The sequence below is a fragment of the Armigeres subalbatus genome, unplaced genomic scaffold, assembly GCF_024139115.2.
Source record: "Armigeres subalbatus isolate Guangzhou_Male unplaced genomic scaffold, GZ_Asu_2 Contig459, whole genome shotgun sequence".
In the NCBI taxonomy this organism is placed as follows: domain Eukaryota; kingdom Metazoa; phylum Arthropoda; class Insecta; order Diptera; family Culicidae; genus Armigeres; species Armigeres subalbatus.
In genome coordinates, this window is record NW_026943215.1 from 30,337 (window position 1) to 47,814 (window position 17,478).

Consider the following 17,478-nt stretch of genomic DNA (forward strand, 5'->3'; position numbering starts at 1 on the left):
ATAATGCTTCGTTCGGTTACATTGCTGGTTCCTGAGTCGTTGTGAACTGTTCGAGGGACCCGTTCGTTCGTAAGCTTTGTGCTCAATGCAGTATTGAAAATTGAGGACCTAGGTAACCCGTGGGTTAAAATTCTGTTGAGCAGGAGCTGATGTGTTGTTGTTGAGGAAGTAGGATCAACAGTAGTGGAAATCGTTCTAGGACGTTATAATACTGAAATTGATGTTGGGAGATTTGTGTCGATGAAGGATTTTGGAATTTCCTTGGTAGAGCTGTGGTTGGTTGTTGAAGCTGCCTATCTGTTCATTTATGCGACTAGTTGCAGTTGACGCCACAACTCGGAATTTGAAGGCGCAATTGTGGTGGACGAGAATCGTTGCTGTTGTGAGCTCTGGAGTTGTTGATATTGTTGAATAAGTGGGGTACGCGCTGGAGTAGTGTTCACTTGTTGAAGCTGGAAGAAAGCGTTATTGTTACGGTTAGTATCAGTGTTCTGGTGGGCCGTTGTCCTCAGGAGAATGGTGCAGGGGTAGATGCTGGTGGTTCTTTGAAGTTGACCTGAGTGTTGTTTTGAGGTTGGTATTGTTGTCGGTTGTTGACGGAAATTGTTGTTGGATCCACGATTGAAGTTGAATCTTTGGTACGTCTACAAAGTCTTCAGGGTGGTTGACTGGAATCGCGTATGTTGCAGTTGGGAGGGTTTTGACATCTTTCTAACAATGTTGAGGTTGTGGCTCGAACACTTCCTCTCCGGTTGCGTCCCTAGATTGAGTTCTGCTCGTCGTGGTTGCCGGTGCGCATGCTTGTTTGGGTGACTTGGAACATAGTCGTCATCGAAATCCTCTTTCCTATTGCGGTTATTGAAGAAGTGGGAACTGTCGATCCTCGGAAGATTTCATCGTCTAAAAAGAAGAAGAAAGGAAGAAAGAAACGAAAAAGATGCTCGGTAAAGAATTTTGTGAGATTCAAAGACTACTATTTAATCGTTGCTGCTGCTGTTGGTGTTTTGCTGTTGCGGTTGCGACTGCTGTTGCGTCGCTGATTGTTGACGAAGTTGGTTGGTAGTCGATCGAATGTCTTCACTGACGCAGATCTGCAGGTGTCGGACGTGGCAGTGGCGGTACCCAGTACTGCTGCTGAATTGCTGTTGCTGATTGTAGATCAGCTGTTGTTGCTTGCTGTATGTTTCTGTTGGATTTGTTTCTGATACTGGTTGTTAGCTTTATTGTTGTAGTTTTCCGTCGTAGTCGTGAATGGCTGAGGGGTTGTTGTAGTTGTGGTTGTGGTGGTTGTTGTAGTTGTGTAGACCACAGGTTGTCGATGATTTTGAGGCCTGTGCCGAGGGTTTGATTAGGATTTGGTGCAAATGCGGGGGCTGCTGAGGCTTTGAGCTTTGATTTACGATGTACTGCTTGCTGCGCCAGCATCATCTAAAACAAAATAACCCGTTTAACAAATTTCTATCTTTAAGTTTAAAATTCCATCATTATATACGGTTTCGGCCCGCTGCAAGTGAAGGTGGCTTCTTCCTCCTCGGCGAACGGCGCCGTTTGCCAAAACCGGATCCAATCCGGTAAAGATCGAAGTTGTCACTGCCGTAATAGAGTGTGGCTGCTTCGATCGACATCGCCCCAATCGCGGATTGAGCTTCGATCGAAAGCCGTGCCATTGAGCAAAGGAATCTGAAGTCTACCTTCATGGAAGAAATGAGTTGGCGGCGGTTGGTCGGAGGTGCAATTTTGCGCAAGGCCACGTGCGCCCATGCAGATCAATTTCCACAACACCACCGAGGTAGAATACAATAGAGCCGTAAAACGGGAAATAAGAGAAGAAAAACTGATTAATTCGTGAGAAAATTCAAATTAAATGCTTGTGCTCAGGTGGAAGCGCGTGGGTCTCTCTTGTAGGAACGCGGTGTCTGCCCTCTTGCGTTTCGTCGGTTCTCCTAGTTGTGTTGTTGGTGGGTCTTTGGGTCGGGCGAGGTACATGGTCTCGGAGATGGTGACGTCCTTATGAGCGTGTGCTTGACTGGAAGTGCTGGTCTGATTACCCCACACTCCTACACTGTAGATACCAAGAACCGAGCGTTGTCGAAAACAATGCGATGGGGTCGTGATTATATTAGGTGTGAAATAAGCGTCGTCGATATCGTCTATCTTGGGATTATTTTGCGCAATGTGCCTCACAACATGAGAATGAGTGAAACAAGTTGGTTGGTTGGCCTTCCAAGGCCTTCCGGAACCAGTGAGAACTCGTTACGCAATGAACATAATTTAGGTACGAACTGTTTGGGTGTAAATTTAACGATCAAATATTCTATTTTGTCAATCAGAATTCAAAAGTTGACACCAACCTTTTTCTCTAACTTTGATTTTTTCTATGAAATGGATCATTTTGCTTAGAGGTAACTAATTATGAAGATATTTAGAAAGGGGACGTATTTAAAAGAAACAAAATTTGCTAATTTATTTACTTTCCGACAAGAGTATATTTTGAATAAAGGTTCAATTTTCTGAATGCACTAAGCAATAGGTTGAATAATGAAGAATTCTAACAGATTTTCTAAAATAAGATTTAGATATTACACTAAAATATTTATCCAGCTCGTTACACAGAAAATAAAAAAAAACCTAAAAGCATAAAATTGCAATAAGTCGGCATTGGATGAATTTTCTAACTCTAAACATGTTGGAAAATCAAAAATTAATAGATTCAATAAACTATTTAATTGGATAAAAACATGAAAAACAAACACCCTCATTCTTGTTTACATTCGTATCGATACGTTAGAACGTATCAACAGTTCCATTCTCGTTTTTCGTTCGAGTGTTTGCCCTATTCCGTTTTCGTTCGAATGGACATTTTGCCTACTTTCAATTCGACGCTCTGACCTCGCGAATTGACACGAAACGATTCATTACGATTCTGTTTCAACTTTTCCATGGTTAAATGGTTCAAATGGATGTTCCTGGCGACGAAAATCATAAAATTTCACTACCTGGTTTAACTTTGATACACATTATGACCTCAACAATAAGGGCGTTTTTCAGAGTCATTTTAGTGAATTTGAATTTTTGAATGATTTTTTATGAACTTTTGAATGCTGCACAAATGAATTGAAATTTTGAATGCTGCAATGAATTTTAAACGCATAAATGATTGAACATTAAATTTTTAGAAATTCCGGCAAATTACTAAGTAATGAGCGATTTTCTCAGGAATTCTAGGTAACTTCTGGAGGAATTGGAGAAGACTTCCGCAAGAAATTCCATATGAACTTCCGGGAGTCTAGAGGACCTTCCGGAAAAGAATCTTTAAGAGTTTCTGGATGAACGTTCAGAGAAATGCATGGAGGAGATCACAGCAACCACTGCGCGGACAGCTGCTGCTAAATTTTGTTGTCAAGTTTTTCACCCGTTTTTGTTATTTGGCTGGTGGACAATTGTATAACTAACTAATAACTGTGATTTTAAATATATGGTGCGATGATGTGTTGCCTACGCTGGTTGCAACCCATTCATCCAGGTTTCGGATACATTCGGTGAGAGGTTCCAATTTTATCTCTTTTTGTGTTATTATGGCATCTTTATAATTATTAAATCATTGAACATATAATAGTGCCTTTAGGCTAATATTTAGTTGGGATTATTGACTAAATGATTTTATCGCTTTCGAAACAGAGAAAGAACAAGCCTGCATGAGCGTTCTGTATTGAAAGGATATGCGTAGATTTGTTAATAGTTTGCACCACAAATAGATTGTAGTTCACCCAACTAGTTAATCTCTAGTTTAATTTTTTTATGTCTAAATATTGAGTTCGGCATTTGAAAATTAATTATTAAAATAACAAGATGCTTTAACAACTTTTATAACACAGTGTTTGAACATAGTTTTCAGAAATTCTACCCGGGTAGAAGAGGACAGCAAAACAATAACAATTGTTACTTTTATTATATCATTGAATAGCAAAAATATGATATTAGGTTTGATATAGTTGCTAAAATAGAAAAAATGACAAAGATTGCTCGAGCATATAACTCATAAATGACTCATTTTGGCATTATAGTATCAAACTAATAGCAAAATATTTGCAAATAAGAAAATACCAAAATCAGTTATTATTGATATGTTGAAAACTCAAATGATGATTGAATGACAAATTTGTTGTGATAGCAAAGTTTGTGTTTCATTTGTTGTGCTGCTCTTCTTACAACAACACATGAATAACGGTTTTGATAAAATAAGAAAGTTGTGTTTGTTAATGTTATTCATAGATAGCATAAAAGTAGCAAAACCTGATGTCACAGCAATATTATTATTTTTATGTTTAGTTTGATTTTCGTCTCTACAGGGTATACATTCATATTTTACCCCTTAGTATTTTCGATTGGTGGGAGTATTACATGAAATGTCACAATCTGATTCATATTGTTCTTACACTTATGTTGTTATATCATATTTGAAACTTTATCTACGTTCTGGGGAAGGCCATCTAATTCTGGCTTAGTTCTTGTTAGCGATTAAACAAATCAATTCTATAGTCTTTAAGATGCAAATTTTAACGAAGGAAAGGGGCTTTCCGATCTAATCACCACCGATTTTTTCGTTTGTCTCTTTTATCCTCTGCAAAGTATTAGTCAACTCTCAGCGATAGCCCTAATATTCTCAGTGGCTGTTTGCCAATTTTCTTTCTTCCTTAAATGTACGATCCGAAAGAATGAGATACTTTTCATAGCAATCAATTTGTTACTAAAATTAGGGTTTTATAGCAGCTACAAGTTACATATAAGACAATTTCTACATTGTTGGAATTTTGTTTATGGGAAGCATGTGATTGTCCATCTCATGAGCCTCATGCATATTCATTAGGAAAAGATCATCGCTACCGCCTATTGGTGGTACAGCTAAAATCTATTAAAATTCGTATCTGTATTTTTGTTGACAAAAATTATGATTTTATCTTTGCCGAAATTTCTTTTGTAACCAATAAGGAAGTGACTATTGACATGTATTGGTAGGTGGTGGGGCAATTATTTTTTTCTTTCTCGTTTCAGAGAGCAGTATTGGCGCTTAAACCTAGGCTAATTAGCCAGAGTCTAATCTGTCCACCCCAAGAAGAAGCAACACCATGGAGAACGGAGTGACGTAAATTTCTTAACATTGTCCTAACGTCTGTATAAACTTATATCATTTGCATGATGATATTCCTAAACCATATTCCTACCAACCATCCAACTCCTTGACATCTATGAGGGCGTCGGTGAGTCCTGGCCTCTCGTTAAGTAGATGTCATATCATCTATTCCTTCCTTTCCTAGTGGAGAAGATGGGCGTGGCCAATGGTAGCTTTCATGCTTTATCATTTGGACCTCAATTGGGTTGCTATTATATCCCAATAGTAATCCATAAGCAATTGGAGTAAGAAAGTTAAAGAATATACATGACAGCTATCATATGCAATCTGAAATACTCCGTTACCACACGCAACGCACAACCAACGCAACAAACGCAACCGTTCAGAGAAATGCATGGAAGAATTCCTGAAGGAACTTCCTTGAAAAATCCTGGTGGAACTTCAGGAGAAATCCCTCGAGAATTTCAGGAGACTTCGAAAGAATTGCTAAAAGATATTCAAAAGGAATTATTGGAAAAGCTACCGGAGAATTCCTGAAATCTACCGGAAGAATTCCTTTAGGATATTTCCCGGACGAATTCCTGGACGCACTTTGATGGAACTCCTGGAGGATCTACCGATGTAATTCCTGGAAGATTGTACGATGAAATTCCTGAAGAAACTTCCGATGGAATTTCTATGTGAGTTGTGACTTCCAGAGGGTACTGGAGAACTGTTGGACGAATTCTGGAGGAGCTTAATGGAAGTTCTGCAGACATTTCTTGAGGAATTTCCGGAGGTATCCTGGAGGATTTTTGGAAGAATTCCTGGAATTTTCTTCCATGAGTTCTCCTAAAATTTGTATTGATTTACTCCCGGAATTTCTTTAGAAATTCATGTGGATTCATCCAGGAATTTCCGGAAATTCCTCAAAACTCCTCCATAAATTCCTCAGAAAATTCATCCGAAATTTATGTAGAAATTCCTTCGAAAATATCTTCAGAATACTCGGAAATACATCCAGAAATTCCTTCCGAAATTCTTCCGGGAATTCCTCAAGCAATTCCTCCAAGAACTCCTCAGGAATTCTTTCGGACTTTCTTCAAAGAATTCTCCGAGAATTCCTTAAGAAATTCCTCCTAAAATTTCTTCAGGAATTCGTCTGAGTTCCTCAACGATTCTACTTGAGTTAGTACTGGAACTTCTCTGAAGTTCCTTGGGAAATTACTAGAGTTCCTCCTGGAAGCAAATTTGTGATTTTTAAACATAATTTTAGTTCATCACTAATTAATGCAGAAGTCCTCCAGGAATTCTTCCGGAAGTTTTTCTTTTCTTCAGGAATTTCCCGAAAGTTCCTTTAGAATTTCCACGGAATTCCCGCAATTTCCTTCAGAAATTCCTTCGAAAATCTTCAATTCTTCCGAAGTTCCTTCAGAATTACTCCGGAAGTGCCTTCGAAATTCCTCGGACGTTCCTGGGAACTCCTTCAGAGTTCCTTCATAATGCCTTCGATTTCCACGGAAGTTCCTTTGAAATTCCTCCGGAAGTTCCTTCGAAATTCCTTCGAAGTTCCTTCGAATTCCGCGGAAATTTCTTCAGGAATTCCCGGAAGTTGCTAGGAATTACTCGAAGTGCCTTCAGGAATTCCTTCAAGTTCCTTCATTAACTCCTCCAGAGCTCCTTCAGTAATGCCTTCTAAAGTCTTCAGGATTTCCTCGGAAGTTTTAAAAGAATTTCCAAAATTCTTCAAGGAATTCCTCCAGTAGTTTCTCGGAATTCCCCGAAGTTGCTCCGGATGTTCCTTCAGGAATTTCTCCGTATGTTCCTTCAGGAATTCCTGGATGTTGCTTCAGGAATGTTCCGGAAGTTCCATAAAAATCCTCCGAAGTTGCATTCAGGAATTCCTCCGGAAGTTCTTTAAAATATTCCTCAAAGCTCTTTCAGAATATCCTTCAGGAGTTTCTCCAGAAATTCCTCAAGGCTCCTCCGAAGTTCCGAAATCCTCTGTGAGTAACTAGGAATTCTTCCGGAAGTTTTCATGGATTCCTCAGGAAGTTTTTCATGGGATTCTCAGAAGTTTAGGGGAATTGCTCCGGAAGTTTCTCCGGAAATCCTCCGAAGTTTCTCAAGGAATTCTCCGGAGGTTCCTCAGGAATTCCTCAGGAAGTTCCTCGAGAATTCCTCGGAAGTTCCTCGAATTCTCGGAGTTCCTCAAAATTCCTCCAGGTTACTGAATTCCTCCATAGTTTGCTCGAATGTTCTTGGAATTTCTCGAAGGTCCATTCAGTTCCTAAAGAAAATCTTCAGGAATTCCTCGGAAAGTCTTAGGAATTCCTTTCGGAAGTTCTCCATGAATTCCTTCAAATTCCTCCATCATTCCTTCGGAAGTTCCTCCATGAATTTGGAGTTCCTCCAGGAATTCTCCGGAAGCTCTTCAAAGGATTCTCCAGAAGTTCCTTCCAGCTCCTCCGAAAGTTCTTTAAAAAATCCCCTAAAACTTCCTCCAGGAATTCTGGAAGTTCTTTAAAATATTATCGCAGCTCTTTCCCCAAAGAATTCTTCCGGAAGTTCCTCAAAATCCTCCGAGTTTCTCAGAAATCCTCCGGAAGTTCTAAAGAAATCCTCCAGAATTCCTCAGAATTCCTCCGATTCTCAAGAAAATTCGGAAGTTCCTCAGGAATTCATTCGAAGTTCCTCAAGAATTCCTTCGGAAGTTCCTCAAGAAATTCTCGAAGTTCCTCAGGAATTCATTCGGAAGTCCTCAAGGAATTCCTTAGGAAGTTCCTCAGGAATTCTTAGAATCTCGAGAATTCTTCGGAAGTTCCTCAAGGAATTCCTTCGGAGTTCCAGGAATTCCTTCGAGTTCCTCAAGAATTTCTTCGAGTTCCTCAAAGTTCCTTCGGAGTTCCTCAAGGAATTCCTTCGAGGTTCCTCAAGAAATTCCTTCGAAGTTCCTCAAGGAATTCCTTTGAAGTTCCTCTGGCATTCTTTTGAAGTTCCTCAGGAATTCCTTCGGAGTTCCTAAGGAATTCCTCCGAAGTTCCACAAGGAATTCCTCAAAAATTCCTCAAAGATTTCCTCCGTTCCTGGAATTCCTCCGGAAGTTCCTCAAGAATTCCTCTGGATGTTCTCAAGCAATTCCTCCGGAGTTCATCAAGGAATTCCTCCGGAAGTTCCTCAGATTGCGGAAGTTTTCTCAGGAATTTCTCGGAGTACTCTCAGAATTCCTCGGAAGTTCCTCAGTTCCTTAAAAATTTCTCGCAAATTCCTTCCAATTAACAGAAATTTCTTCGGAATTCCCCAGATTTCTCAAAAATCTTCAGGGATTCCTCCTGCAAGATTTTCCAGGAATTCATTCGGAAATTCTCCATGAAGTTCTTCGGAGTTCCTCAGGAATTCCTCCGGCTTTTCAAGAATTCCTCCTGAAGTTCCTTCCTCGAAATATTCTCCAAGGTTTCGAGTTCATGAAATTTCTCGGAAGTTCAAGAAATTTCTCCGGAAGTTCCTTGAAGAATTCTGGAAGTTTCTTCGGAAATCCTCCGGAAGCTCTTCAAGAATTCTTCCGGAAGTTAATCCAGGGATTTCACAGAGTTACTTCAGAAATTTCTCTCTGTTCTCCAGTAATTCTTTTGGAGTTTCAGCAGAATTTCTGAAATTTTCTGGGTTCCTCAGAACTTTTCCTGAAGTTGTTCAGAATTTTCATGCAATTTTGAAGTCCTTTAAAAAATCCTTGGGAATTACTAGTTTCCTGGGCTGTCCTCAGAAATTTTATTGGGCTCCTACAAGTTTCTCCAGGAATTCCTAATGGAGTTTTCTTAAGAATGTCTCTTGCGCTTCTTCAGGAATCGCTATTGGAGTTCCACCAGGCTTTCTCATGGAGTTCCTACAAAATTTTCTTCAGAGGTTCCTCAGGAGTTTCTTTTGTGTTCCTCCTGGAGTTCCTTCAAATTTCTCCTGAAGTTTCTCCAGGAATTCAATCAGAAGCTCCATCACAAGTTTCTCTTGGAGTTCCTGTAGGAGCTTACCAGAAATTTCTCCTGGATTTTCTTTTCAACGGAGTTTCTCCTAGGGTTTCCTCAGGAATTTCTTCTGGATTTTCTCCAGGAATTCCTACTAGTTCCTCAATAATTTAAAATTTCTCCAAAGTTCATCCAGAATATCCTCCTAGAGTTTCTTCACGAATTTCTCTGGAATTCCTCCTAGAGTTCAGCTGTCCTTCGTCAGATGTTCCTCCAAGAGTTCTCAGGAACAGGGTTTCCTTGAAACTCTCCAGGAGTTTCTCTCAGAAATTCCTTGTGGTGTTGCTCCACAAATTTCTCTGTAGTTCCTCCAATAATGCCTCTTGAGATTTCTGAAAAACTGTTGCAGGAATGCCTGGAGGAACTTGAAAAATTCCTGAAGGAACTATCGGAGGAATTCCTGAAGACCTTCAAAATATTCCTGGAACATCCGGAGACTAGAAGAACTTCCGGAGAAATTCCTGGAGGAACTGAAAGAAATTATTGGAGGACCTTGCGGAGGAATTCCTTGAGGAACTTCCAGAGGAATTCCTGGAGGAACTTGTGGAGGAATTTCTGAAGGAATTCTTGAAGGAACTCCTGGAGAATTGCTGATGTCCTGGAAACTCCGGAGAAATTCTTGAAAGATCTTCCGGAAGTATTTCTGAAAGAACTTCCAGAGAAATTCCTGGAGGAACTTTCGAAGAACTTTGGAGAAATTCTGATGTTACAGAGGATTTCCTGCATGGAGGAATTTTGAAGAAGTTCCTGGAGAAACTACGGTAGAATTTCTGAAGGAACTGCGGATGAAGGCCTGGACTTCCAAAGCTATTCATGATGGAACTTTCGAAGGTATTCTGAAGAAACTTCGAAGGAATTCCTGGAGAATTTCTAGATAAACTCCATCCTAAAGGAACTGTTTGAGAATTCTTGAAGATCTCCGAAAGTATTCCTGAAGAACATCCAGTATTCCCTCAGCAATTCCTGGAGGATGAGAGAAATTCTTGGAGGAATTCCAGGATGAACTTCCTGGAAGAACTTCCGGAGGAATTCCTGGAAGAACTTCCAGGAATTCCTGGAGAACTTCCAGAGAATTCCTGGAGGAACTTCAGAGGAATTCTGGAGGAACTTGGAGAATTCCTGGAGGAACTTCCAGAGGAATTCCTGGAGGAACTTCAGAGAATTCCTGGAGGAACTGAGGAATTTCTGGAGGAGCTTCAAAGGAATTCCTGGAGGAACTGGGAGAATTCTAGAATGAACTCCCGGAGGAATTTCTGGAATGTGGAACTCCTGTAGAAATTTCTGATGGAACTCTTAGGAAACTCCCGGAGAAATTTCTGAAGATCTTCCGAGAAATTTCTAAAGAACTCGGAGAAATTCCTGGAGGAAGTTCCGGAGCAGCTTCAGGAGGAATTCTGAAGGAACTTACAGAGGAGTCCCTGGAGGTACTTTGGAAGAATTTCTGGAGGAACTACGGATGAATGCCTAGATGGACTTCCAAAACTATTCCTGGAGGACTTGAGGTATTCTGAGGAACTTTCGAAGGATCCTGGAGGAATTCTGGAAGACTTCGGAGGAATATGTCCTGTCTACCACCATCTGGTAAACATCCAAGAAATCCTCGTGATGTTCTTCCTATAGTTCCTCGAGTCCACCTGGAGTTCCTTCAGGTTTTCTTTCATTCCAGAAATTCCTCCGAAAATTATCCAGAAATTCCTTCGGAAATTTATACAGAATTCCTCCATGATTTTTCAGAAATCCTCCTGGAATTCAACCAGGAGTTTCTCCAGAACTCCTCTTGAGTTCATTCAAGTTCTTCCTGGAGGAAAACCTAGTGGGACAACAGGATTTTTCTGGTGACCTTTGATGGATTCCCAAAGGATTAGCTGGACGAATTTCCGGAAAATATCTGGTGGTGATATTCTTCAGATTGTTTCTGGAGGCAGCAACCGGATCCAGAAATGCTATCTCAATGCATAACGCCAACCAATCCATACGAAAGAGATTCTTTGCTCCACTGGTGGTAGCGATTCTCGATACAATGGCCATATTTTTATGTTGCAGCATGATAAAATTTTCAGAAAATCTTAAAACATTGTGAGGTCTTCTAAGAAGGCATATTCTTGTCAGATTGCTTGAAGAATTTTTATTATTTTATCGAATTTCTTTATTGGACAATCCTAGATAAGCTTTTGTAAGGAGTCTGAAAGCATCCTGCAAATGTGGAATCCTTTTCATCTTTAATAAAAGCTCTTATCCTAAATTCTAAAAATCAAACTGTGAAATTGATAAAACTCAGATAAAAAGCCCAAACCGTGTTTAGATCGATTTTGGGAAGCAAAATAGTGATTTTGAGCGAAAACAAAAATTGAATTATGGGCGTTAATAACACAAGATAAAATAAAATATTGGATAGTCTGGTGTTCTTAAATATAAGTTGCGGATTTACAAAGTCTACATATATATTGAACGATAACCCATCTAGTTTTGTTGACCTGTCATTAGACGAAATAAAAGAAAACCGCAAAATCGGTAAAGTGTCTTTAAATACCTTATTTTTCTCGGCTTTACCAATAGTTTCGAGTCTATGAAAACATGGATTCGCAACTATAGAAACTATAGATAGGCTAGGTGTACCAGTTGTGGCTATAACCCAGTTGTCACTAGTGCTTTATAGCGAAATGGCCAATCAAATCACCGCAAACCAAGTTCAAATCGATAAAGCTTATTCATATGATACGATAACACCTTTGATTTCCTCCCAAACAAAAAGCATAATTGTAAAAATTGATTTTGCTTAATTTTGACGTCTTTGCACCAGTTGTGGCACTAGTGGTCCCTTTTATTGGCCAGTCCATAAAGAAACAATGGATTTGCCAAATGAGAACCAAAATTAAGAATAGTGCCACAACTGGTGCATCTTCTATTATGGATTAATCAATTTTGAGGATAATAACTAATTTTATTGTGGTTTTCTGCTACTTAAGGAGCAGAAAGTAAAATCTTTCGCTTGATATATAAAGATCCACCCTTTCTTATTTTTTTAAAATAGTTGTTCTTATGTATGGCGACAATTGGTACACCCACCTAGTAGAATCTATAGATGAGCGAAAGCATGGCTGAGTCGATTTTTTGCCCGTGCACACTGCATATGACGTCACAGCCCTTAACTTTCCATTGAAATCGTGACGTCATGCTCGTTTGGAGACACGTTTGACAGTTCGTTTGGAGACAGAGGATTTATCTTCGCTCATCTATATTCCACTATCTATAATGAGACCAGTTTGATTCCGTGCCGATAGTTCGAACAGCCAGACGTGTGTGCTCTCATCGCGGATTGTGTTCGTAGTGAAAAGGCTATTGTGTTGTGCTCCACCTACGGATCCAAGGCGATCACTGTCGGCGAGTGAAGTAGCTGCTTCTGGCGACGCCAGTGAAGCAGGCTATTGTACTGCTGCTACCTACAGCAGCAGGGGCAGATAAGTGGCACTTTTATTGTTCTCCCTTCGTTTGATACAGAGTGGACTGCTTAGAATTAATCAAATTGTTTTTAAGTTTTTTTCTAATTTGCTATAGTTTTAAGTTAGTATAAGCAAAATTATCCTTCCACCTTGCGGGTGAGAATGGAGGCGGAGACTGGAGAAGGCAATGTGCCTGCATAAAGATGGAGGCGCACTCGATTGTACCAGACGGCTTCGCCTGGGCCTTGGGTTGTTTACTTTCGGCAGAAAGTAAAAGCCTGATTTTCTCGGCATTAAACGAGATTTGACGCGTCGTTTTCCGAAGCTTGATTTTAGCCAGATCAACGAGACAAACTGCACTCACCGCACCTACATACCAGGTGGCAATGAAATTGCTGGCGACAGGGCGTACAATGTTGAATATATGGTCCCTCGCGGGAGGTCAGTGAAGGTGTGATCAACGCAGAGCCTGACTTGCAAGGATGTACTTGCGGGAAAGGCCGCCTAAAGAATGCAATGGAGTCTACCGTGGATATTCTGGACTGCAAGAATTGCATTCACAGCCATTAGATGGAAAGAAGGTATATTCAAGTCAGGTTCGCTTCGGTGACGTTCGCCGGTTCGATGCTCCCAAAATGCTGATATTGAAAACGACTATTTCCGGTGCGTCTTTTGTGCCAAGGTATTTAATTGTACCAACTGCAAACAACTGGGTCACACTGCGAGTTTTGACAACAAACCACGTTTGGCAAATGCTCAGAAAGCATCGGAGGAGTTCTGCCAGCAACAAGCAACAAAATGTTTGTTTTGGTTTGAACCCTCCCATGGTTTAAGAATGCCGGTGTACAAAAAGCGCACCAAAAGTGAAGGCTCGTTGGTACAGCGCTCCAAGCGATCGTATGCGGAAATGGTTAAGTCGCAAGACACATCCGCCACAGCCACTGCATCGACCTTTCTTCAGCCACCGTTCGTGTAAGTGATTATGATTCCATATCCATTGATGAATTGGACTCTGACGCAGCGATATGGATGATCCTGCGAGGTACACGTGCGAAAGAGGAAGCACCGTCTTCCCGGATCGCGCCGCAAGAGAACAAAAATCATCCAAAAGCTTGGCAAAATCTGAGTAATGGGGTTTATTTAAAATCCAAGCAACCTGTTCCTACTGCTTCTTTTGATCCTAGTTGCAGTAAGACATTCCGCCATTGCCAAAATCCGATGTTTCGAAAAACATCCGCTAGGAGAATCAACAAGAAAAAAAGTAATTCGCACTTCTAAAAAGTATTCCTCAAGCGAGGTTGATCTCCTTTAAGGACCTTGTGGACCGTTTTTGAATTTATTTAATTTCCGAATTCATTGAGGCCTATCATTGACCTTTTATACCAACAGTGGAAAGTTATCTGAAGCAATTGTGTTTCTGGCCTTCTTGCAGGAATTGTTCTTTCGATGGATAATACGGCCAATCCAAGATACAATCACTGTGCTGCGTGGAACTGTCATATCTAAAATAAAATTAGACGTGTTCAAGTTTTTATAATTCCGATTGCGATGTATTTCACCTCTGTGAAACGCAATTTCTTCTGAGATGAAATCAACTTCCACGATTTTAATATTGCCACAGATCGGAATGATCATTATGGTGACGTTCTTTGGGGATCAAAAATGCTACTCCTTCTACAAATTCCATTCCGACTGTTCCCGGCTTAGAAATCGTCGCATGCCAATGAAATGTGAAGAATAAAGATCTTTGCATAGCTTCAGTGTACATTCCTCCAAAGCCTCTATTAATCGTCGACATTTTTGGAGCGCATCTCCCTCTATCATCTCAGTATTGATATTGGGTGATATAGACGCCATGGTATTGGATGGGGCGAAACGTATGACGATTATAGAGCGCCTATTTTCTATGATTTGTGTGACGATTTCAATTTGAATATTTTGAACACTGGTGAAATCCGAATGGACCAAATGGTCAACAAAGCCGTATTGATCTGTCTTTATGTTCAAATTCACTATCATTAGTGCACGTGGAAGGTAATTCAAGTCCCCATGTAGTGACCATATGCCGATAGTCACCACAATTAAAGTGGCTATCAACAATCTGAGCAGTTGTTCCTTCGATCTCCCGAAGAACATTGACTGGCAAAATTCATCGCGGTAATAATTGGTATTGAATCAACTGTACTCTTCCACCTTTGGATGTTATCGATTCCTTACTGAGTTGATTCAAAAGCGCACTAGAAGCTCAGAAACGACGCGTTCCAGTACATCTGTCATAAGAAGACCAGCCACTCCTGGATGGGATGATGAATACTAAGTTGTATTCTGAAATCTGATCCTTCAAGGCCTTCCGTAAACGGAAGGTCAGACTTTGAAGAGTATTTGAGGCTCGAAAGAAAACTCAAAAATCTTCTCAAGGCAAAAAAACAAGCTACTGAGCGATTTGTCAGGGATTATCACGAGAAACCTCAATGACAACTTTGGAAAACGGCTCGCAACATGCGGAACCGCATTTCCCAATGAGAGTGAAGAATACTCCAATCGATGGATATTCAACTTCCAAAAAAGGTCTGCCCAGATTCCGTACCCGGAACGCTATTTCGAGAATCGTCACTGATCCGTTCTTTGGGTAGACCATTCACAATGCTGGAACTTTCTATGTCTCTTCTTTCATCGAATAACTCTGCTCCGGATGCGATAACATCAAATTCAATCTTCTTAAAACCTCCCAGATATTCGCAAAGACGATTACTTGACCTGTACAACTGTTTCATGGTACAACATTGTCCACCTGAATGAACAGGTCAAAGTAATAGCTATTCAAAAGCCTGGAAACCAGCGTCTAATCACAATTCATACCGACCGTGCCATGCTATCATGCATGAAGATTTATTAGAGAAGAGTCCTTTCAAGATCGACATTGGGTCGAAGAAAGATGCATTGCTTTCAAATACTCAGTTTGGTTTTCGAAAGGTAAGGAACAAACGATTGTCTAGCGTTGCTCTCTTCAGATATTCAGCTGGCCTTTACTAAAGAATTGGCTGTATTCTTGATATAAGGCGCTTTGTTGGTTTCCATAGAAGTACTGTCAGACAATCTGCACAGTAGTGGATTACCGTTATTTTGAACAATTTCTTGTATAATTTGTTGTCAGAAAAACAAATGAACTTCACACTCGGCACTCTGACAACTTCCAGAATAGCTTCATGGGCCTTCCCAAGGATCATGTCTAAGTCCTTTATAATTTCTATTTAAAGATATTGACTTGTGTTTGAAGGACAATGCACACTCAGACAACCAGATGATGCGTGGTCTCTCAAGAGGTCCATGTGCAGCTGTCTTGCAGAGACATTACAAAGTACCTGAATAATCGACTGTGGGCCAGACATCTGGGGATGGAGTTTTCACGCAAAAACTCAGTTGGTTGTGTTTACTAGGAAGCGTACCCAGCTCACTGAAACTCCATTTTGAGTATTTGATACAAAATGCGGAAAAGGATCCATTTTCTACGTTCTATCTCCGGAACCTGGTGGGTGCTCACCGAAGACCTCATCAAACTCTGAACGACTATTCTCTCTGTTTTAGAGTATGGCTCTTTCTGCTTCCTCTCAGCAGCTGATTGCCACCTGATCAAATTGGAACGAATTCAGTATCGTTGTTTGCGTATGCCTTTGGCTGCATGCATTCAACGCATAACATGAGCCTGGAGTGCTTGCTGAGTCACTCCTTTAAAGCACCGTCTAGGGAGCTCTCACTTAGAATACTCGTCAAATGTGGAACAAGTACACACTTTTTCTAGATAACTCGATAATATGCTTGAACTAACTTGTCTCAAGATTTCTTAGAGTCTATCTCAACTCATTTCTTCAGATCTTTGTCTTCCGTGTCATAATCCACCTCGAGTTCACTTCACCAACAACAGTTCCTCAAGAGATACGATCTGTCCTGAAACATGCTATTCAAGGAATACCAGATCATCTTCGAAATATTTCTATTCCTCCATTTTTTCGAAAATATGAATGTCATGCAACAACAGATATTTCACTGATGGTTCTCGCATTAACGGATCCGGCTTCGGTGTTTTCAATGTAACTAACCACCTTCCGAAAACTCACGCCACATCGTCACTGACAAAATGCCCGGATGAGAAGCTGAAATTTCCTGATCCCAAATCCTAAGCCCCGTCAATCCTTAAACATTATAAACTAACCTCGAGTCACCACAGTACGCTTTTCTACCCTCTCTTACTAACCGTATAATAAAATGATATGATTGTATATATCACAAGAACAATGGCACCGTAAAGTGTTATACACTGAGCCTACCAAATAAACAAATTGGAAAAAAAAACCGGATTTAAAAATATCGCAACTATTGGACTAATAATTGGAGGTACCATTTTAGGTAACAATGATGAATACTGCTGCAATTAGAACACTTTTCGGATGAAATATAATTAACAAACCTTCATGTACACATTCGATGTAAGTGAAATGAAGTATAGACTTGGCGTGAACCAACAAATAGTGCTGAAACTAGAGGCCTCTAGGTGAAATAATGTCAAATGTTGATTGGATAGGAAATGAGATATGGATATGATTGATATAAGAGATAAAATTTAGACGGCAATATCAATATTTTGCACTAAAATATGAGGAAGATCAAGTTATGCTATTTTATGTTATCAATGATGTGTCATTAGTTTGTTCTTATCCATAGACCAGTGCATGATGACGTAGGTTGACAGTTCTCAGAGCTATTTTACCAGGACTTACCAGGATCTCCGGCGAAGCTTCCGATAAAATTGTTTGGTCATTTTATTCGCATGTAGATGTCGTTTGCGATTGATTTCATGCTGAATGCAAAGAATATCACTGAAATACTTGGACAATTACACAGCAATTTAAAA

General features: G+C 40.2%; 1 pseudogene; it reads right to left on the reverse strand.

Annotated features, from left to right (window-relative positions):
- Positions 1-16: 16 nt before the first annotated feature.
- LOC134204217 (uncharacterized) overlaps positions 17-17,478 on the reverse strand; it is a 92,845-nt pseudogene continuing 75,383 nt past the window's right edge.